Source organism: Furipterus horrens, unplaced genomic scaffold (genome assembly GCF_987537825.1).
Source record: "Furipterus horrens unplaced genomic scaffold, mFurHor1.1.pri manual_scaffold_5, whole genome shotgun sequence".
NCBI classification, from domain to species: Eukaryota; Metazoa; Chordata; class Mammalia; order Chiroptera; family Furipteridae; genus Furipterus; species Furipterus horrens.
Genome location: NW_028327175.1, coordinates 172,338,809 through 172,362,003, shown reverse-complemented (window position 1 = coordinate 172,362,003; position 23,195 = coordinate 172,338,809). Strand labels below are relative to the sequence as shown.

Below are 23,195 nucleotides of genomic sequence, written 5' to 3'. Positions count from 1 at the left end.
TGTACCTGGTAATAGACACCAAGTTTGACATTAGAGAAATAATGTGGTGATGTAGTGAAATCTTGAGCACCTAGAAGAGGAGCTGCCTCTAATAACACTAATGGCTAATACTTGCATAGTTAGAATGTATCTTATGTGCCAGACTTTGTGATACATTATTTGTACTAAATTTCATAGCAGTCTTAGGGGTTAACAGCCATTGTCTGAACATTTTATGGTTGGGAACTGAGGTGCAGAAAGCCTAAGTAACTCACTGGATACCCCATAGCTTGTAAATAGAGGGGCAGAATTCAAAATTAGGCAGTTTGACTGCAAAACTGGAGCATTTTCCACTCTGTTGTGTCGTCCTGGAAGGTTAGCTTGGGCTAGTAGCCTTTCCCTTCATATGACAGGTGTTCATAAATTAGGCACTTGTGAGTTGAAAAGTTGTTCTGCATCTTTGGCTTTCTATCAGAAACAATCATAATTCTCTACTGGCTTCACTGTGTGTACAATGAATGCAGGTGCACTTGGTATTAGAATACTTGAGTGGTTGCAAAGTACTTGTGTGTGTGTGTGTACACTTGAGGAAAAGATATCCAGTTTTTCTTAATCACAGCTGATATCCAATTCAAGTCTCAGAGGTCTCAGTCTGAGAGTTTGGAATGAAGGAGGCAACTTAAGGAAAATTTCACATATTTACTATCAAAGACTTTATGAGCTAGGGAAACAAAATATTATATACGATGTAATATTTTCTGTAATACAAGGATATGGAACTAATAGTTGTGATTTGTAGAAATTTTGTTTTTAATAACAGTTTTAATTTACACTGGATGCAATTAAATTTTCAGATAGATTAGAAAATATGCAGATAAAAGAATAAACATAAAATTACTTATAACCTCAATATCCAGAGATTATAACCAATAATGTGTACATATCAATGGTCTGTAGTCATTTTGTTGTATAAATACACAGACTTATGTCAGAAATAGTTTCTGGGAAAAGACTTAAAGATATCCCCTGACATCAGTTTAACCCTTACAGAAACGTAAACCTGGTTGTTTTACCTATGAGTCACAATTAGCATCTATCTATCAGCCTTATCCGCTTAAATATTTCTTTCTAGTGTTCATGTGACTGTCTATTTGCTCTATGGTATTAAATAATTCTTACAAGACAATACATATATTAATTATATTACGTTTTGCATTTCTCTATTATATTTTCTTATATGATTCCTCTATACCTTTGAATTGTCCTCAAGGATAACAGCAATGGCATAGAAAATGATGAGCTTCAAAGCTTCCCTTTTCTTTCTCACCAATTCAAAGGTTATATGTCATTTTAAGTTCCAAAGTGTCCAAGAATATTTACATATCTAAAACAGGAATTCCCCATTTTCAGAGAAGGCCAGCCCCTGCCAGGACTATATCCAGAAAGCAAAGAGCCTCACCAGCCTGGGGCCTGGGGTTTCCATGGCTTCTGCTGCAGGTAGTGGAGCCTTGTCTGCCTGTGGTAGAAACCTGTGACAGCCACAGACAGAGTGAGGTGCTTCTGCATGTCTCTGTGGCTTCCTCTTTTGCCCATACATCAGCAGCAATGGTGAAGCCCCAGGCAGGCAATTCTTCCCATACCAGGAAGTGCACAACTAGCAGAATTTGTCTTGTGGGAAGACCCAGGCCTCACTCTCTGACAATAGTTGCGGCCAATAGGGGGCCACTGCGAACTGCTTCAGCAAGTTCAAATTGAAGTGTATAGCGATATCTGTGTTTTAGGTTTACCAGAAGAAGACTGAGTGAACCTGAAAGCAAAGACTAAGTAAAGACAATCAAATTTTACCTGGTGAGCAGCAAAGGCCACGATAAAAGAATTTCGAAAGGCCAAGTGGTGCTTACTATATTTTACATGGAGTATGAAAATCATAAGCTCCATGGAGTTTATTGGGACATCTTCAAGGTCCTGGATGCAGTGCTTCCAGTTCAAGCTAAACAAAGAAGACGTTCTGCTGTGCAGAGCTCCTAGGGCCAGGAGGACTGCATGCAGTGCAGATGGAAGCATGTCAAGTGCCACAGAGATTTCTCAATGTTTCAACTTAAGTGGGTATCTAACATTTCCATGGTATTAAAAAAATGTTGCCTTTAAAATAACCATGAAACTTAAGCTTTGACCCACCAGGGAGGCAAAAGAAGAGGTAGCTGACCCTAGCTGCCAGGCCAGTCACTCTGCCCCCACCTGGGAGGAACAGCATAGACTGAATTGGTGTGTTTCCCCTAGGACACTTCTTCTCTCCCTCTCCCCTGGTTTATCTGTTTGTTTGTTTGTTTTTGGTCAGGGGGAGGAGAGATGGTTTTATTGAAATAAAGATAGATGATCCAAATAAAAACACATCTCTTAGCCTCTCTCTGTCTCTCTCTTTCTCTTTCTCTCTCCCCTACCCACCTCTCTTTTTCTCATGTCCTGAGATTAGCTTTTCTTTGAGCTGACTAGATTAAACCATTTTTTAAAATAAACTATGTATTACATAGTACATGCATTCACATCATGTCCTCTGGTGCAAAAGGGAAGCATATAATAAAATGTCTAGTCCAGATGGTATAAATTATAATCACTTAAAATCAAGGATGATATGAGAAGACAGGAAAGCACTGAGCTACTTCTAAAAAAACAAATTTCTCTGGAATAATATAAGCCAATAAATAGAATAAATAGCTCAGCCAAGTGACCTTATGAGCATAATGTATTCCAAACAAACATTATAAAGTGCTAAGATGAACATATCTAACCTGTTGCAATAAGGCTGTTCCATGGTAATAGCCCCTGAGTTCCATAGCTCTAGGATAGACTAAATATTTTATCTTCTAAGGAAACAATTACCCTAGATAGAAAGAATAAAGTAATTGGCTTTCGCTGATATTTGATTTACTTTCCCTGCCATTTTGATCCGTCACCTTTTTGGTGTTGATTTTCAATTCAGCTGCTGTTGTAGCACCAGGATCCTGAATTATGAACAAAAAGAGTGGTTTCATTTAGGAGAAGTAAATATTCCAGCAGCTGTGAACTCAGGATTTAAATATCAACATAACTTGCTGAAAGCAAACAGATATAGCATGGAGTCAAGTGAAAAGCAAATGACAGAAATACTTATGTGAGTCCATCACTGGGTACAGAGCATGGCTGAGCTGTGGCTTGTGTCTTGTTACCTGCTTGTTTCTTCTCCCACTTTTTCTAGGACTCCTCTAACCACTGCACCTCCAACTCTGCCCCTATAGACCAAGTGAGTCCTTCATTCTCCTTATTTATTCATTTAGTAAATATTACTGAGTGGCTACAAAGTACTGTGCTCAGCTATGAAGACATGACATTTAATGTAATTTATACTAGACAAAAACATAAACAAATATAGTATTGGGCTAAGTGTTATTTTAGGATATCTATTGATAGCTGTTAGAACAGAGAAAATAGTATAATTAATTGTGAATAAAATATCAATGGATGAGTAGAAATATGAGCTGCAAATATATAAGGAACCATATTCTAGGAAGAATGAGCTAGAGTACAATTACAGACTCTGGAAGGTTCTCTGAGATAGGGGATGACAAATAATTGGTTATGGCATAGGAATGATATAAGATATGATATGTGGTGGAAGTGGTGTGAGATGATACAGAAAGATAAGTTGAGCTCTGATTTTGAAGAACACTGGAGTGGAAGAACTTGGTCTTTATTCTGGAGGTGAATCACCAATGACTATGGTCAGGTGAAGTGTGTATTCTAGGGTGATCATACCAGTTGCAGGATGGAGGAATTGTGGTCCAGCTTCTAGGTTTTACACAATACCATAGTTTTTGCTAACATATTACCAAGGTTGTTGCTTTTAAAAGTGATTAATTTTTAGTGAAATTATATGTGAGTACAATTCTCCTCACTCTACAATAGGCTATAGGAAAAGGAGGTTATTTTTGCATCCCTTAAAATTAAAGCAAGAGGTAATATGGTGAGGAGGGATGTTCTGAATGTCTGAGTCTCTTTTTGATCTTCAATGATGATACTTAGCAATAGACAAAGATGCTAAACTAAAACCAGTTCTCAATGGAAAGTAACTGCTTATATGAAGCATAATTTAAAGTATCACCCCAATCCTAGTCTCTTTTTTAGTAAACTTCCCCTCTCACAGCTTCTGTATACTCAATATTATAAGACACCTATCCCCACACCCTGGCCCCAGGTAATTGGACAAATGATAGACACATGACCTAAGGACAATCAAGCCTTTAAACTGGCCTAGCACACCTATGGTTTGACTTGGTATGAAACTCCACCTGGCCACCCAAACCACAATCTGTAGACAAGCTTGTTAGAAATGCAAAATCTCAGGCTCTGTCCAAGACTTACTGAATAATCTGCATTTTACCAAGATTCCCAGATGGTTCATATTCATATTACATTTTAAAAAGTAAAACTTAGAAAAAGAAAAGAAGCAGCACAAGTCTATACCAGCAAGTGTGTCTTGAGAATGTAAGAAACATGGAAAACACATGAGTTATTAGCAAACTAAAATGAAACAGCCACATACCAAGTATAACTGTGTTCATGTTCATGGCCAATTGCTTCTATAGAAACCTGTTGCCTACTTCTGCGACTGAGGTATCTGTAGCTACCCAAGTCTAGTCTCTCCTTCCTGTTCCAGTGTTCAGATTCCTCCTATAATGCTTCTGCTCTTAAATTTCCATGCAAGTCACATCTTCCTGTGGATATTGATAATAAACTTGAGATTCTTTGTTTTCTACAATAAATGTTGCCAACATAAAATACTTTGTAGTAGCAATCACTGAGGAGATAGCATTTGCAAATCTCCAATTCAATTCAGTAATTCTTGTAAGAGCAACAATATCTCTTGCACATAAAATTGGCAGCAATTCACTTCCCTAGTCAGAGCTGGTCAGTGAGGGAAAAGCAGATGACTCCCATTTAGGACATGCATCAATCTCTCAGGCTAGCAGGATGGCATATCTTGTACAGGAAAAGGTCATTTCTTCTTGACCTGTAAGAAGGAAAGAAGCTGTGTAAAGAGAAGATTTTCCTCTGTTTTAAAAGGCAGAATTGGCAATCTTTGCTGATGCTTCTCTAGGGAGAAGAAGAGGAGGTTTATGTAGATATTTCAATTTTATATTCAGGAAGTTTGCCTTTTTTTCCCAAGACCTTTGCCAGGAGAGTCTGTCTCTTTATTGACATGTCCTCGTTTGTTTACATAAACTTCTTCGAAGAAGGTAGTATCCTCCATAAACATTCTGTCCTGCCTCATTGTAAGATCTCTGACCTTGAACAAGTTATTTAGCCTCTGTGTCTCTTCATTTCTTTATAAAAGGGAGACATAAAAGCCCTGTCATTTCCCCTATATATTATGCCATAATCAAATCCAGTTACATATATATATGTAATCATATATATGTAATTTTAAATGTTAGTTATATAAACGCAAGGTGTTCCTAAAATATCCTGTGGTGTCTTAGTACTTTCCATATTATATTTTTTAGCAGTAGAATTTGTATTCAGAGAAAATAGTGCATTTAAATAAATATAAGAAGTTTTGGTTTGTTTGAATTGGTTGTGTGGTGATGCGATGCTAAGTGATCTGTGGAACTGACTTCAAATACTGTAACTAAATCCAGGGTTTCATGAAGAATAGTGTAAAAATCAGATTTTTATATAACTCAAGGCATCATACATTCATCTCAGCAACTCTTTATAGGGTGTCCGAATGTTATATCAGCAATATATATGTATATATGTGTGTGTGTGTGTGTGTGTGTGTGTGTATGTATATGTTGGGTTGGCCAAAAATATTTTGTTTTTTTCTGTAAAATAAAAGACACATTTATCATTTTCACCAATGGCTTTATTGATTTGGATATTTTGAGTATGTCAGCTATCTCCTGTTATTGGTTTCTAGTGGGTAGAGGCTAGGGTTGCTGCTAAACATTTTCCAATGCATAAGACATTCCCACAGCAAAGAATTATTTGGCCAAAATGTCAATAGTACCAAGAAGCTTCACAAAACGCTCTTGACACATTGGATCAGTCATAGTATCTTTTCCATATACTGCACAAATCTCCTTTTTGCATTTTAGTTGCATTTTTACCTTTCTTGAAATAATAAAGCATAATATGCCAAAAATGTTGCATATTTTCTTCTACCTTCAATATTAAAATAGCTACACAAAAATTCACCAAATTGATATACTTTTTAAATGCACACTGATATGAAAGCTGTCACAATACAGTCTAAGAAAATTGTTTCAAATGAAGTTAAAGACAACTAAGCACTACTAGAGCCATTGTACAGAAATAAAATCAATTTTAGCTTTAGTGTTATTGAAGCACAAATATCTCATCAATTACCCCTGCCTAATGAAAGTGGGAACAACTTCACTCTGCTTAATGATGGTTGGGAAGAAGAGAAGTGAGATTATATTTGACCTACACTATTAAGAAATAGTAGGAAATTTTATGTAAAGTAAGCAAGGAAAGAGTGCTCCAAGCAGGAATAAAACATAGGTAGATCAAACCTGTCAATCCAACTATTAATGTAGGGAAAACACAGATACAGAGGAACATATCAACCCACACTTTGATGATGCAATCACTTTGCAATCTCTATAGAAAAAAGAAATTTAATTGAAAGAGAATGGTGTAGTATTGGAGAGAAGCACATATAGATTATTTAGATTCTGATTCAAACTATTAAAAAGTAAGACATAAACAGATTGGACAAACTGGATATCTGATGACATAAAGGTATCTTTTATATTTAGTAAGGTAATTTTTACCTTTTACTGAAAAAAGTACAGATAAAATATGGTATGTGGAATATACTTTAAAATAATTTTGTAAGGGAATGTACAAAATGAATATAATTTAGAATAGTAATCCAATAGAGGCAGTAACAGAATGAAAACACCCCTTGTTTTTCTCAAAGTGAACAAAAATTGCTTTTTTTGAGATCTACATGTTTATAAAAATTGTCTAACTCTGGAATTTCCTGAAGCCAAAACTTCATTGGTATTTGCTATCCTGCCATTCCTCTACCAGAAGAGTAGACAAACCAAGAAACTCAGAAAAAATTACTATGGTGCTTAACATGACCAATTTAAAATATATATTTTGTATCAGAATGTCTAACTGTTTATTGCTGATGCACAGAGAGGCCATCAATGTTATGATATTAAACTTTTAACCAACCAATTTATTGAATTTTCTTACAAGTTTTCATTAATAAGAGTTTTTCAATTGATTCTCTGGAATTTCTAATGTGCATATTAATAGAGTCTGAAGTATTAAAAACTTTCCTTTATCTTTGTCAGTAATGTATATTTTTATTTTTTACACTTGTCTGTTTGAAATGTTGACAGATTCCTGATCAAAGTGAAATGTTAGTGAAGACAATAGACATCCTTTTTTTGTTTTTCATAATTGGGTTTTGATTTAAGAGAATATATCATTTATAATTTAAAAACCTTAATTTTTATTGAGGTATAATTGACACATAACAGTATATTATTTTCAGCTCTACAAAATGATTCATTATTTGTATATAGGTATTGCAAAATGACCACCACAATAAGTCTAGTTAACCTCTGAGAAACAATACATAGTTACAAAAAACTTATTTTCCTTATGAGAAACTTTAAGATTTACTTTCTTAGCAACTTTTAAATATTCAGTATAGTACTAACTATACTTTTAAATGTTTTTAATATTTTAAAATTTATACTCAATATATTAATTTTAATATTACTTTTAAGGACATAGTATTTTTGCAGGTGGTTTACTTTTAAATAAGAAGAGTGATGACTTTCATGAAATGACTTTTTGCAAAAATATAAATTTATTGAAACACTTTATGTAATACATGTAAATTATAAAAATCATCATAATAAAAACAAGTACCTAAGTATCAACCACCTAATTAAGAAACATAATATTATCTTTAAAGCCCATTCAAATGTCTTTTTATCACCTATGTGGTTATTTTTGTTTTGTATTATTTTCTAATTATAGATTTTGTTTATGCTTATTAAAATACTAAAAAATATAGGAAAGATAATGAGCTACCTGCAATTTGATCACCTAGCAATGAGCACCCTTAACCTTCTGTGCATTTCCAGTGATTTAGTATATGTGCATATGTTTTTGTGTTTATAAAACATAATCATACTAATTTACCTAGAGATTTTAAAAATATTTATAAATGTTTGCCATGAACCTTTGTGCACTTCCAATGTTTAGTTTATGTATTTATAAAACATAATCATACTATTTGAACTTGGGATTTTTAAAATATTTATACATATTTTGTTATTAGAAATGTTATAATTAAATATTAAATCTCTGTGAGCATCTATGATTATTTTCTTATAAATGGTTTGTGGTCTAAAATTAGTACCAATATCCATGGGTACAAACACTTTTTATTATTAAATATTTTTAAATAGCTTTTAGAAATGGTGAAACCAACTTACATTTCAATAGTGATTTAATTTGCAATTCACTGTATGCTAATTGTACTTATAACAAGATACACTAACTATTTATTATTTGTGTCTTTAATGACTTTTAAAATATTAATTTTAACCATTCACACAGTTTTTTGGAAAATAGATAAATTAATATATTTTACTTTTTTCTTTTAACTTTGTTCGGAGTTTTTATTCAACATTTTAAAATTCGTAGTTAATAAATGTCATTTTCTTTTCTTTTTTTTTTTGAATGTGTTCTGCAAAGCTCTCTTTATTTTAAGCAAGGTATGCAAACATCTTTTCTTTCTTTCTTTCTTTCTTTTGTCCTTTCTTTTTTTTTTTGAATGAATCATAAAGCATGTCCTGCAGATTCTCTAATAGGATGTCCTAAAATCTCCACCATGTTTCCAGGTACCAACAGTTAAATATTTGTTGGCTAATATTTACTGAATCTTCGCTGTATTCTTCTTTTTATTCATTCATTATATTTTTATGTCCACTTACTCTGTGCCACCTGACAAACAAATATTGAAATTACTTCTTTTTTTTTAAGTATATTTTATTGATTATTTTGTTACAATAGTTCCAGTTTTTTCCCCTTGGCTCCCCTCTGCCCAGTAACCCACTTCCCCCAGCAATCCCACCCCCCTAGTTCATCTCCATGGGTCGTGAATATAAGTTCCTTGGCTTCACCCTTTCCTATATTATTTTTTAAATAAATAAATAAATAAATAAATTTTTAATTACAAAAAAATTCCCCCCTCTCAGACTTAACACCCTTATAATCTTATAAAGGACAATGGGTGAAGGTCTAGTGCTCCTCTAGCTGCTTTAAGCTGGACATGGTCGTTGTCTTACCTACAATTGGGTCCAGAAATCCCTAATAAAAGTAGGGATGCAGTGGGAAGGGTGGCCTCCCCACATGGGGAAGGATCTTGCAGACTCCAGGTCAGTTCGCTGTCCCAGGAAAATGGCATGCTTGGTTTAACAGGCTGGTATCCTTGTTGTATTAGGCAATCACTCAGGTAATGAGATCAAAGCCTTATGCCCTCTGATTTGGTTTTGCTTGTTTGTTTGTGTTTTTCATTAGTTTCCTGTATTAGGTGATATCATACGGTATTTTTCTTTAGTTGCCTGGCTTATTTCACTAAGTATAATTCTCTCTTGTTCTATGCATGTTGTTATAAGTGGTAGAAGTTCTTTCTTTCTGCTACATAGTACTCCATTGTGTAAATGTACTAAAGTTTTTTGATCCACTCATCTAGAGATGGGCACTGAGGTTGTTTTCAGCGTTTGGCTATTATAAATATTGCAGCTATGAACAGAGGGGTGCATAAGTTCTTTTGAACTGGGGTTTCAGGATTCTTCAAATATAATCTTAGCAATGGAATTGCTGGTTCAAAAAGCAGTTCCATTATTAGTTTTTTGAGGAAATTCCATACTGTTTTCCATAGTGACTGCACCAGTCTGCATTCCCATCAACAGTGAACCAGGGTTCCCTTTTCTTCGCATCCTCACCAGCACAAGTTTGTTGATTTGTTGATGATGGTCATTCTGACTGGTGTGAGGTGGTATCTCATTGTGGTTTTTATTTGCATCTCTGATGGCTAGTGATGTTGAGCGTTTTTTCATATGCCTTTGAACACTCTGTATGTCCTCTTTGAAGAAGTGTTTGTTTAGGTTCTTTGTCCATTTTTTAATTCAGTTGTCTGTCTTCTTGGTCTTGAGTTGTATAACTTCTTTATATATTTTGGAGATCAGTCCCTTGTCTGAGGTATCATTGGCAAATATGTTTTCCTATATGGTTGATTCCCTTTTCATCTTGCTGATGTTTTCTTTTGCTGAGCAGAAACACTTAATTTGATGTAGTCCCATTTGTTTATTCTTTTCTTTATTTCCCTTGCCTTAGTAGATGTATTGGTCAAAATATTGCTATGTGGGATATATGAAATTTTCCTGCATATGTTTTCCTCTAAAACGTCTATGTTGTCATGGCTTACATTTAAGTCTTTGATCCATCTTGAGTTTATCCTAGTGTGTGGTGTAAGTTGGTGGTCTAGTTTCATTTTTTTGCACCTCCCTGTCCAGTTCTCCCAACACCATTTGTTGAAGAGGCTCTTCTCACTCCATTTTGTGCTCCTTCTCCCTTTGTCAAATATTAGTTGATCATATAGACCTGGATTTATTTATGGGCTCTCTATTCTGTTCCATTGACCTATATATCTGTTCTTATGCCAGTACCACACTGTTTTGATTACAGTGGCTTTGTAGTATAGTTTGATATCAGGTATTGTGATTCCTCCTACTGTGTTCTTCTTCCTCAAGATTGCTATGGCTCTCAGTGCCTTTTTTGGTTCCATATAAATTTTTAAAGTATTTGTTCTAGGTCTATGAAATATGTCATTGGTATTTTAATAGGGATTGCATTGAATCTGTATATTGCTTTGGGTAGTATGGATATTTTAATGATGTGGATTCTTCCCATTCAAGAACATGGTATATGCTTCCATTTATTTGTATCTTCCTTAATTTCTTACTTCAGTGTTATATAGTTTTCTGAATACAGGTCTTTTACCTCCCTGGTTACGTTTATTCCTAGGTACTTTATTTTTCTCGTTGTTATAGTAAATGGAATTTGTTTCTAGTTTCTATCTCTGATATTTTATTGTTGGTGTACAGAAATGCCTTCGATTTCTTAATATTGACTTTGTACCCTGCTATTTCACTAAATTCACTTATTAGGTTGTGTAGTTTTTTTGTGGAGCCTATAGGGTTTTCTAGGCACACTACCAAGTCATCTGAAAATAATGACAGTTTTACTTCCTCTTTTCCAGTTTGGATGCCTTTTATTTCTCTTTCTTGTCTGATTTCTGTGGCTAGAACTTCCAAGACCATATTGAATAGGAGTGAAGAGAGTAGACATCCTTGTTTTTTTCCTGATCTCAGGGGGAATGCTTTCAGATTTTGCCCATTGAGTATGATGTTGGCTTCAGGTTTCTTGTATATGGCCTTGATTATGTTGAGGTATATGCTCCCTCTATTCCCATTTTGCTGAGTGCTCTCATCATAAATGGGTATTGTACTTTATCAAATGCTTTTTCAGCATCTATTGATATGACCATGTGGTTATTGTCATTCATTTTGTTTATGTGGTGTATTATGTTTACTGATTTGCAAATATTAAACCATCCTTTCATCCCTGGGATGAATCCCACTTGATTGTGGTGTATGATCTTTCTAATGTGTTGCTGGGTCCGGTTTGCCAATATTTTTTTGAGGATTTTAGCATCTATGTTCATCAGTGATATTGGCCTGTAGTTTTCTTTCTTTGTTATGTCTTGTCCTAGTTTTGGAATTAGAGTAATACTGACTTCATAGAACGAGTTTGGGAATCTTCCCTCTTCTTGGATTTTTTGGAATAGTCTGAGAAGGATAGAAGTTAGTTCTTGCTAAATGTTTTGTAAAATTCACCTGTGAAGCCATTCGGTCCAGGGCTCTTGTGTGCTGAGAGTGTTTTTTATTACTGCTACAGTTTCACTAGTTGTTATTGGTTTGCTCAGGCTTTCTGTTTCTTCTTGATTCAGTTTTGGAAAATTACATGTTTCCAGAAATTTGTCCATTATATCTAGGTAGTCAAATTTCTTGCCATACAGTTGTTCGTAATAATTTCTTACAATCCTTTGTATTTCTGGGGTATCGGTTGTGATATCCCTTTTTAATTTCTGATTTTATTTATTTGAGTCCTCTCTTTTTTTTTCTTGATGAGCCTGGTTAAAGGCTTGTAAATTTTGTTTATCTTTCAAAGAACCAGCTCTTGGTTTTACTGATCTTGCGAATTGTTTGTTTAGTCTCTATGTCATTAAAATCATTTCTGATCTTGATGATTTCCCTCCTTCTACTCACACTGGGCTTCATTTGTTGCTGTTCCTCTAGTTCTTGTAGCTGTAGGGTTAGATTTTTTATTAGAGATTCTTCTATCCTTTTTATGTAGGCCTGTCTTGCTATGAACTTTCTTCTTAGGACTGCTTTTGCTGTATACCATAGGTTTTGGGTTGTTGTGTGTTTATCATCATTTGTTTTCAGAAACTTTTCGATTTATTCCTTGATGTCATTGTTAACCCATTCATTATTTAATAGCATGTTATTCATTCTCCATGAGTTTGAGTGTTTTTGAGTTTTTTCCTTGAGGTTGATTTCCAATTTTAAGCCATTGTGACCTGAGAAGATGCTTGATATAATTTCAATTTACTTGAATTTGTTGAGGCTTGTTTTGTGTCCTACCATGTGGTCTATCTTTGAGAATGTTCCATGTGCACTTGAAAAGAATGTATATTTTGCTTTTGGGGGATGAAATGTTCTATATATATATCAGTTTAGTACATTTGATGTAGTGTGTTGTTCAATGCCTCAATAGCCTTGGTGTTCTTTGCTTTGAAGATCTGTCCATTGTTGACAATGTGGTGTTAAAGTCCCCTACCATGAATGTGTTGCTCTCTATATCCTTCACTTTGAAATTTGAAAGACTTCACTTTCAAATTTTTTGTTATATATTTGTGTGCTCCTTTGTTGGGTGCATATATGTTAACAAGGGTTATATTTTCTTGATGAATTTTTCCCTTAAGTATTACAAAATGTCCTTCTCTGTCTCTTTTTTATGGCCTTTGCTGTGAAATCTGTTTTGTCTGATATGAGTATTGCTATCCCAGCTTTTTTTTCATGTCCCTTTACTATAAATATATTTTTCTATCCCTTCACTTTCAGTCTGTGTAGATCTTTTGTTCTAAGGTGTCTCCTGTGGACAGCATATATGTGGGCCATGCTTTATAATCCAATCAGTTACCCTATGTCTTTTGATTGGTGCATTTAATTCATTTACATTTAATGTTATTAACAATATTTACTTTTTCATTGTTATTTCCCCTCTTTGTCCTTGTCTCTCTCTCTCTCCTCTCTCTCTCTCTCTCTCTCTCTCTCTCTCTCTCTCTCTCTCTCTCTCTCTCTGTTTCTTCATTGTCTTAAAGCAGACCCTTTAGCATCTCTTGCAATGCTGGTTTAGTGGAGATGTATTCTTTTAGCCTTCTTTTTCCGGGAAACATCTTATTTCACCTTCCATTTTGAATTAGAGCCTTGCTGGATAAAGTATTCTTGGTTGTAGGTCTTTGTTTTTCATTGCTAGGAATATTTGTTGCCATTTTCTTCTGACTTGTAGTGTTTCTGTTGAGAAATCTGATGATAGTCTTATTGGAGCTCCCTTGTATGTTATTATCTGTTTCTCTCGTGCTGCTTTTAGAATTCTCCTTTGTCTTTCAATGTTGTCATTTTAATTATGATGTGTCTTGAAGTGGATCTTTTGGGGTTCATCTTAATTGGGACCCTCTGTCCTTCCTGGACTTGCGTGACTCTTTCTCCCCTCAAGTTGGGAAAGTTTTCTGTCATTACTTTCTCAAACAGGTTTTCTATCCCTTGCTCCTCTTCTGTTTCTTCAGGTATTCTCATAATATGGATATTATCACATTTCATGTTGTCCTGCAGCTGCCTTAAAACCTCTTTATTCCTTTTCAATCTTTTTTCATTTTATTGCACTGTCTGGGAATTTTTTTCTACGTTGCCCTCCAGCTTGCTGATCCAATCTTTTGCTTCTTCTAGCCTGTTTTAATTTCTTCTACTGTGTTCTTCAATTCAGAAATTGTATTCTTCATTTCCTCCTGGCTCTTATTGATAGCTTCTATGTCCTTTTTCATGCTGGTGTAATTCTCAGTAAGTCCTTTGTAGTTTCCCTGGAGTTCTTTGTAGGTTTTTTTGAGCTCACTGATCTAATTAAGCTTGCCTATAATCCATGTTTTGAATTCCATGTCTGATAGTTTGCTTACCTCTAATTCATTTAGCACTCTTTCTAGGGATCTCTCCTTTTCTTCTGATGGGGGTTTGTTTCTCTCTCCCCCCGTTTTTGTGACCCTTCTTGTTTGTTGCTGCTTCTTAGATTGATCTGCACTTCCTGGATCTACCCCTGGTGGAGTCAGATCGTGTGCCAGTCTGGGTCTAGGCAGCCTATTGGAGACTACCAGAGATCTACTGCCTTTGTCTGTCTCCTTTACTTGTTAATCTATTCAATCTGTGATCAGCTGTCAGACTTAAGCACCAAGGGTGGGGCAGATTAATTCCTGTGGGTGGGACTTTGCTTCCCCTCAGGCTGATGCCACTAGGAGGGGAATAGTCTGCCTGCAGTATGGGGAATGAGTCAGCACTGGGACTAAGTCAGCTACTCCCTCAGTTTTCTCCTCAAAGCCACTGCCCCTAATTGTCCTCAGGTGTCTTTAGTCCTCTCTTCCCTTCCTTTGCCTGACCCCAGGGTAAGTGGATGCCAAACTATTTTCATACATGATCCGCTTAAGGGATCTTTTTCTTCAGCTGCTTCTTCCAGGTTAGCAAAAACCCTGTGGCTTTTCACTTTTCACAGCTGGATGCTATTTTACTTTCTCCTCTGTTTCTGTAGGCTGGGAAGCCCAGCTGGGGATTTAGACCCTGTTATTCCAGGGGGAACCCCTAGCTACTGAGCTGTTTCTCAATTTCCTCATCTGTCACCTGTGGGAGCCCAGCCAGCCCTTTCACGTCTCTGCACTTCCTACCAGTCATGTTTTAATGAAGCGGCCTTTTCTGTCTCTCCGTGGTTATAAGACTTCTTTCCAGCTAGTGTTCAGTTGGTTATTCCAGATTATTTCTCCATAATTAAGTTGTAAGTCTGAATTGGTCCTGGGAGGAGGTTAGCATAGCTTCCACTTATTCCTCTGCCATCTTGGATTTCCTCCTAAAGTTACTTCTATGTCCTGGGTTCCAGCAGAGAGAGGTCAGAGTTGACTAGAGGTCATAATTTTTTTTATTAAGGATTAAGCAGTAAAGATCAAACTGAAAAAAATCAATTAAAGTCTTTATATTTTCAAGTTCTAGTGAAATGGTGCATTCTTCTTCTTCTTTTTTTTTTTTTTGAATGTTTTATTGATTATGCTGTTACAGTTGTCCCAATTTCTTTTCCATTTTCTTCCCTCCACCTCCAGCACCCGGCTCCCTCCAGGTGTTCCATTCCCCTCAGTCTACACCCATGGGTCATATGTATAAGCTCTTCTCTACATCTCCCTGTCTATTCTGCATCCTCTTACTATGCTTCTTAATTCCTGCACCATTCCCCTCCTTCTCCCTTCTACCCCCCCAGCTGACAACCCTCCACATGCTCCCCCTACCTATGATTCTGTTCCCATTCTGGTTGTTTGCTTGGTTTGTTTTTGTTTTTATTGTTTAGCTTCTGTTGTAGATGTGGGTTTTTTTTTTTTTTTTTGCTTTTGTTTTTTGTCATTTTAATGTTCATAGTTTTGATCTTCTTTTTCTTAAATAAGTCCCTTTAACATTTCCTGATTCTGTGTTAGTGATGACATTTGACTCAGGGAGATTTTAGGTCAGACTTTACAAAGTTAACTAAAATTTTACAGGAGACATCAAACCAGGTATACTTCCACTGTATGCCTACATTTTACATCATGCTTGTTTATATTAAAGTTTCATTCCTCCATTTTTTTTCCTGAAGTCAGATGTGTTGGGAATAAGAGAACAAAGTTAAAAGACAGATATTTATTAAATGACTGGCTGCTCTAGTTAATGGGGCTTAGGGTCTCATGCTTTCTCATTTCAGCTGCCAATTCCCAGGCAGGTGATCTTGTGGATAAAGAATGGCTTTGATGGGATAGAAGGGAGAGAGGCAATAGGATTTGGAGAAATGTATAGGTTTAATGGAGTGTATTTTTAGAGCCCAAAGAGAAATGCCTTCAGAGCTTTTTTTATGCTTAAGTTGATTCCATAACCACCTTCCTTATCAACTATGGCCTGAGCAGGACAAGAAAAACCAGTCCACCCAGTGTTGAAGAACAGACTGTCAAAGAGTTGAGAATGTCAGATGATTTAGTGAGGGAATTTGGACAGGAATATGAGTAAAATTATTTTTGAGAGATATTTTCGAGCTCACATTTTAAATATTCTATGATATTTATTTTGCTTTTTGGTCCTGCCACCCAGGCAATTTATACATCAGAAAGGCAAAGTACAGTGAATGCTTGACATGGAAAAAGAGGTTTGGGGAAACTTAATTTAAGTTTTAGCATGGCACATATTTGTAGATTTTCTATGCACACAGGGATCTGGAGTCTTCCACCATAAACATGCTCTGCCACAAACATTCCACCAAGGCCCATTAGACCTCAGCATCAGCTATGCCCACCTGGCTCAGTCAGTCCTCTTAACACATACCTGAGTCCAAATCACCAATGTTTGGCTGGGCTTTGGACCAAGTTTCCACATCTTTTCCATTTCTACTTTGCACAATCTCTATTCCTTTTCTACTATCCACTTCTCTTTTCCTACACATACTCCAGCCTTAATTTTCTTTTTAAATACTTATTCTCAACAGTGGTTAGGTTTAGCTTAACATGAATGAATGATTTTTTTTTTTTTTACCTTCTTAGGGAATGTAAAAAATAATTAAGAAGAAAAATTGTGAGCACAACACTTTCTGTCTCCTATTTTATTCTGGTGGTTGTTATCTCTCTGGTGCATGTGCAGCCAGAGCCCACGCTGGCCTGGGTGTGTGTGTGAACACCACCTGCAATATGTGGACCTCAGATGCCTCCTGTGCAAAGACCACAGGGCTTCTCTTTCCCAGTCAGGGTTAACCTGACTTTTTATATCAATACTTCTGTCTCTCCTCGTTTCCCTGTCCTTATATAATTTCATTCAGGAACTAAGATTTAATAAATAGAAGCCAGAAAAGGTTTATACCTTCAATCACATTTTGTTTTGTAAAGCATCACAAATCTCTAAATATATTTTTTGGATTTGGAGATAAAAAAGGAATATGTGAAGGAATCTAAGAAATACTAGGTAGATATTTGTGTAGATGAGTTGTAGAAACGAATAATCAAAACTCTTCCCTTTCTTGACATTGAATTTAATTTCATTTGTAAACACCTTTACTTCAGATGTTTAGATGATTTTACATAAGGATTTTCAAAAGGCTTCAATAGCAAAACTTGGCCATAACTGGGACTTTAGAATCCAATATACCCAACATATATAAAACATCTTTATTTTGAAGATATATTAATAATACATTGAAATTATTATATTCAACACACAGCAGTTGGGTGGTAATAGATTCGGTTATGGTTACACATATCTAAGAGTATTTTGTGAAATCTTTTTCTTAGGAACTTCTCTAGCTGAGCTTCTGATTTTCAACAATGTTTTTCAACACACAGAGTTGCAATTTTAAAAAGATTTAAATCCTAAACATAACAATCTTTGCAAAATTCTATTTTGTCATTATTGTGTTTAAAAAGTACCCATGCTAAAAAATAAAAAAAGTACCCATGCTACACTATTTTTAGAGGCAAATACAAAACACAATAGAGCCTGAGTCTTTCTAGAATTTAGAGGATCATTTTAGGTTCTTTTAGAGAATGAAAGAAAGAAATTTATATTTGGAGTTAATGAGATACAATAGAAGGTACTCATTTACTTTTATATACTCAAATACACATAGGCATTATTAAAACATGAGATTTCTGTGTAAATAGTAATTACTAATATTATTCCTAAAATTTAAGATATTTAGGTACCAGTTCCAGCCCCACATAATGAAACACACCAATAGGGTGAAGGCTTTCCTCCCAATGTTGTGGAAATTTCAGTGTTTATTCTGTACCTACATGTATTTAATCTTTGATCAAGTATATAAAATAGGTATTCCATTATCTACATTTTTAAAATGAATAACACTGTAGATATTTAAAATTTAAACAAGCACACATAACCAATCATGAAATGTTACTATGTTTCTTAAAGGAACTTCAATTACATGGAAAATCTTTCTCCCTGCCTGATCCCCTCTCAAGCAACTAGTAAAGCAATAGCGAAAAGCTTTCATTGATTGTTTATTATATGCTAGGTGCTATGAAAATACTTTCCTGCACTATATCATTTTTTAAAAGTCAGCCTATGCCACAAGCATCAAAATTTGTTGCCTGAAGTAGTCCTATTGAGGAAACTCAATGCACTGGGGATAGCCCCAGGGCTCATGCAATTCCCCTCTCTGTGAAGAAGTTGAGATGGGGAAGTAGGTAGACAGCATCCTAAAAGAACCATATTAGTACATAATGCCTAATTAAAAGGGTAAGGTACAAATAGAAGCATGACTTGAATGTAGTAGATAGAGAGAACTCACCGAATGGCTTAATTTCACCGTATACTAAAAAACTGCAAATATCAAGGAAGAAGTTGCTTCTAGAATTCCAAGTATTAATTCACCAATTCAAAGGAAATTTATTTATTTGGAACCAGAGGGTCCTTAATTGGATGAGTGTTCTGCAGACACTTGAGGCCTGGCAGGTTCAGTTTCAATTCAGACAACCAGAAAAAAAGACATGGAATCAAGGGGATATCTGACATGCCATTTATTCCGGGTACTGAGACATTCAGCATTTGTCTCAGTATAGTATAGTATTTGCATAGTATATAGAAGAAATGAGTAAGCACCCCTCCTGTATACTATGCATAGACAAAGCCTGATGCTTGACAAAATTTGACATCAGTGGTTATATAACAGCAAGTGTTCTGTACATGCAAGACTAATTATTATCCCTAAGGTGCTCATGCCCAGATATCCAGGTGAGGGAGCCTGACTGACTCCATTTTTCCCACAATGAGTCACCTTGCTTAACCACACCTCAGTTTTCTCACCTAGGAATAATACAAAAATAAAGAAAATACAGGATGGAACTAGTATTTTATTTATTTTATTTTATTATTTTATTTTTGTTCAATTACAGTAGTCCTATCTCCCTCCCCCGTTGTTCTCCCCTATGCCCCCCCCCAAAAGTCAATCCCCACCCTGTTGTCCATGCTCATGGGTCCTTTATACTTGTTCCTTGACTGGACCTTTCCCCTCCTTTCTCCCCTTCTACCCTTCTCCCCCTCGCTGGTCACTGTCAGTCTGTTCCTTGTTTCCATGCTTCTGGTTCTATTTTGCTTGTTTGTTTTGTTCATTAGGTTCCACTTATAGGTGAGATCATATGGTATTTGTCTTATCACCTGGCTTATTTTACTTAGCATAATACCCTCCAGTTCCATCCATTCTGTCCTAAAATGTAGGAGTTCTTTCTTTCTTTCTGCTGCATAGTATTCCATTGTGTAAATGAACCACAGTTTTTTTGATCCACTTATGGGCACTTAGGATGTTTCCAATACTTGGCTATTATAAATAGTGCTGCTATAAACATTAGGGTGTATAGGTTCTTTTGAATTAGTGTTTCAGGATGCTTAGGGTATAATCCCAGCAGTGGAATCACTTTTGAAGGAGCAGTTAGAGACGGAGTTTGAGGCTGGGAAGGCCCTTGATGGAGTAAGGCATTTTCTTATACAACCTCAGCTTCCTCACTGATAGATATTAGAAAAAAGCAGAGTATAAAACACTTTGAGAGTTTGTGTGTCAGCCTTGTGCAGGTGTCATGCTAATCTTCTCTGTGCCATTACAATTTTAGTATATGTGCTGCTGAAACAAGTACTCAACAGATATGTATTAAAGCTTATGAACCTTACACCTGCTTTAAATTCTTTTGTGCATCATTTAGAAAGAGTTGAATAAAAAATATTACATTGAAAATGTATTTTAATACAAGATTGGAATTAAGTGAAAATAATAATAGAACGCTTTATAAATTTGAAATATATAATGTGCCAAAATTTTCTTAAAACAAAAGTAGAAAACTTGGCAGAGTAAAAGCTATGAAAAAATTATCTTTAATAAACATAATGTACTTAATTTAACATGATTTAACAAAATCATGTCAGTGTGCCCAGGGGTAAAAACTTTATACTTTCTGAAAAATTTGTGACTTATTGTAATAAGGCTAATATAAATATATTTTATGTTTATTTGAGGAAATGGATTGACACAGACATTTAGATTAAATTAACAGTACAATGAGTAAACCTTTAACATACAAAGTTAATAATTTTAAACAGCATAATTCTTTTTTAAAGTATGTTTTATTGATAATATTGTAACAGTATTCCAATTTTTTCCCCTTTGCTCCCCTCTGTCCAGTATCCCCCTTCCCTCCAGTAATCCCACCCCCCCTTAGTTCATGTCCATGGGTCATGCATATATGTTCTTTTGCTTCATCCTTTCCTACATTATTCTTAACTTCCCCCTGTCTACTTTGTATTTACCAATTATGCTTCTTAATCCCTGCACCATTTCCCCATTTCTCCCACTTCCCCCTCTTAGCTGATAACCCTCCAAATGATCCCCATACCTATGATTCTGTTCCTATTCTGGTTTGCTTAGTTGGATTTTGTTTTCATTTTTTAGATTCAGGTGTTGATAGTTGTGAGTTTCTTGTCATTTTAATGTTGATAATTTTGATCTTCTTTTTCTTAAGTAAGTCCCTTTGACATTTCACGTAATAATAGCTTGGTGATGATGAGCTCCTTTAGCTTTACCTTGTCTGGAAAGCGCTTAATCTGCCTTTCCATTCTAAATGATAGCTTTTCTGGATAGAGTAATCTTGGCTGTAGGTCCTTGCTTTTCATCACCTTGAATACTTCTTGCCAGTCCCTTCTTCCCTGCAAATGTTTCTTTTGAGAAATCAGCTGACAGTCTTTTAGGCACGCCTGAAAAGGAAATTAAGAAATGCACCTGGGGGCTTGCACACACGCCCCAACGCCCAGGTGCCTTGTGATTCAACCAGCCCTGACTTGCACACGAGTCCCCCTGATGCCAGCAGCTGCACACAGCTCCTGGTGGCCGGATCACATGACTCTGAGATCAAAGAAGCAAGAAGAACAGTGTCTCCTTTCCCATAGTGATAACATATCTGTGGAATGGACCCATATGGTTTACTGCTTTGCTTTGTAAATTTGAAAATTAACATTTACCTTCATCCCGTGGGAAGAATGCATGTTAGGCATGTAAGCTTTTATTTTTTTCTTGATTCTATTTTTTGTAACATCTGTAACTCAACAAAAGGAACAGTTGGACTGTTAGTCTTGGCTGATAGCCTGAGTGAGCTGCAGCCCTCCGTTCGTTATTGATCACACATTCTGTCCGCTGGATTTTACTTCCGCGTCTCTGTTCCACAAACTACAGCAATACACACCTTTGTAGATAACTCTGCTTTTCTTTTGCTGCTTTTAAAATTCTCTCTTTAACTTTAATCTTTGGTGTTTTAATTATGATGTGTCTTGGTGTGGTCCTTTTTGGGTCTAGCTTGTTAGGGACTCTCTGTGCCTTCTGGACTTGTATGTTTACTTCCTTAGCCAAATATGGGGAGTTTTCCTTCATTATTTTCTCACATAAGTTTTCAATTTTTTGCTCTTCCTCTTCCCCTTCTGGCACCCTTTTGGTTTGGATGTTGGTATGTTTAAAGTTGTTCCAGAGGTTCCTAAGCCTCTGCTCATTTTTTTCAATTCTTGTTTCCTTATTCTGTACTGGTTGACTATTTTTTCTTCTTTATGTTCCAAATCATTCATTTGAACCCCGGTTTCCTTCCCTTCATCATTAGTTTTGTGTGGATTTTCCTTTGTTTCATTTAGCATAGCCTTCACTTCTTCCCTTATGTGTTTGCTGTACTTAAGCATATTTGTCAAACCTGTAAGCATCTTTACCGCCACTGTTTTGAATTCTGCATCTGTTAGGTTGGCTATCTCCTCACTTGTTAGGTTGGCTATCTCCTCGTCGCTTAGTTCTCCCACTGGAACCTTGATCCATTCCATCTTTTGGGCTGTATTTCTCTGTCTCCTCATCTCCACAGTCTCCTGTGTTTGTTCTCCAGTGTATCTTGTATAAAATATTACATTTTTTAAACACATATTTACAGAGTTTGCACAAATAGAAAACGGTTACCAATTTTGGGGTCAGGGTTAAAAGATGAGCTTTATTTTCTTTAAGTTATTTTTTATTGTATTTTTCCCATTACCATTTAGTCCCCTTATATGCCCCTCACACACACACATACTCCAATCACCACACTGTTGTCCATATTCATAAGTCCTTTAGAATCAAGTAGAACTAGCTTCATCCCAGCTCAGAGATTTCCTAATGCTGTAACTTGGACATGCTTCTTAACCATCCTGAGATTGTTTTCTTATCAATAAACATGGTGAATATCCACCTTTCAGGGTTGAAGAGATAATTAAAGTAATTATATATAGACTCCCAGTACAGGTCTTGGCACTTAGCCTCTCAGTAGTTACTTCACTACCACCTCCAGCCTCAACAGGTGCAACTCCATGGGTTCTCACTGGGTGGGTCTATTCTACCAGCCTCGTTAGGTACTGTCCAACTTCCATCCAGTACTAGAAGCTGCAGTGGGAGCCTGAGGTCTGGCCAGTGATTCCAGCTCTTCCTCTACACATCACAGCTCTGCATGTGCTCCCATTAAGACTTCCCTCCTGGCTGAAGCTCAGCTGCCCTGGGAGCTGGAGGCCCCACCAGGCGTACATCCCCAGGTCTCATCAAAGAGCAACACCCCTGTCACTCCTGTTACATTGTAAGGGGAGAAGCCTTAGGTATTCGTCAGTAACGGGCGACCTGTTTCACTATGTCATGGCACTGTATGTGGGGGACGGGTCTGAGAAGGAACAATGCCACTT

At 36.0% G+C, this 23,195-nt stretch overlaps 1 non-coding gene across 1 annotated transcript; it reads right to left on the bottom strand.

Annotated features, from left to right (window-relative positions):
• Positions 1-19,997: 19,997 nt before the first annotated feature.
• LOC150010386 (U6 spliceosomal RNA) lies at positions 19,998-20,104 on the bottom strand. Its single transcript, XR_016511482.1, has one exon. It is a non-coding gene; the product is annotated as a U6 spliceosomal RNA (small nuclear RNA).
• Positions 20,105-23,195: the final 3,091 nt, after the last annotated feature.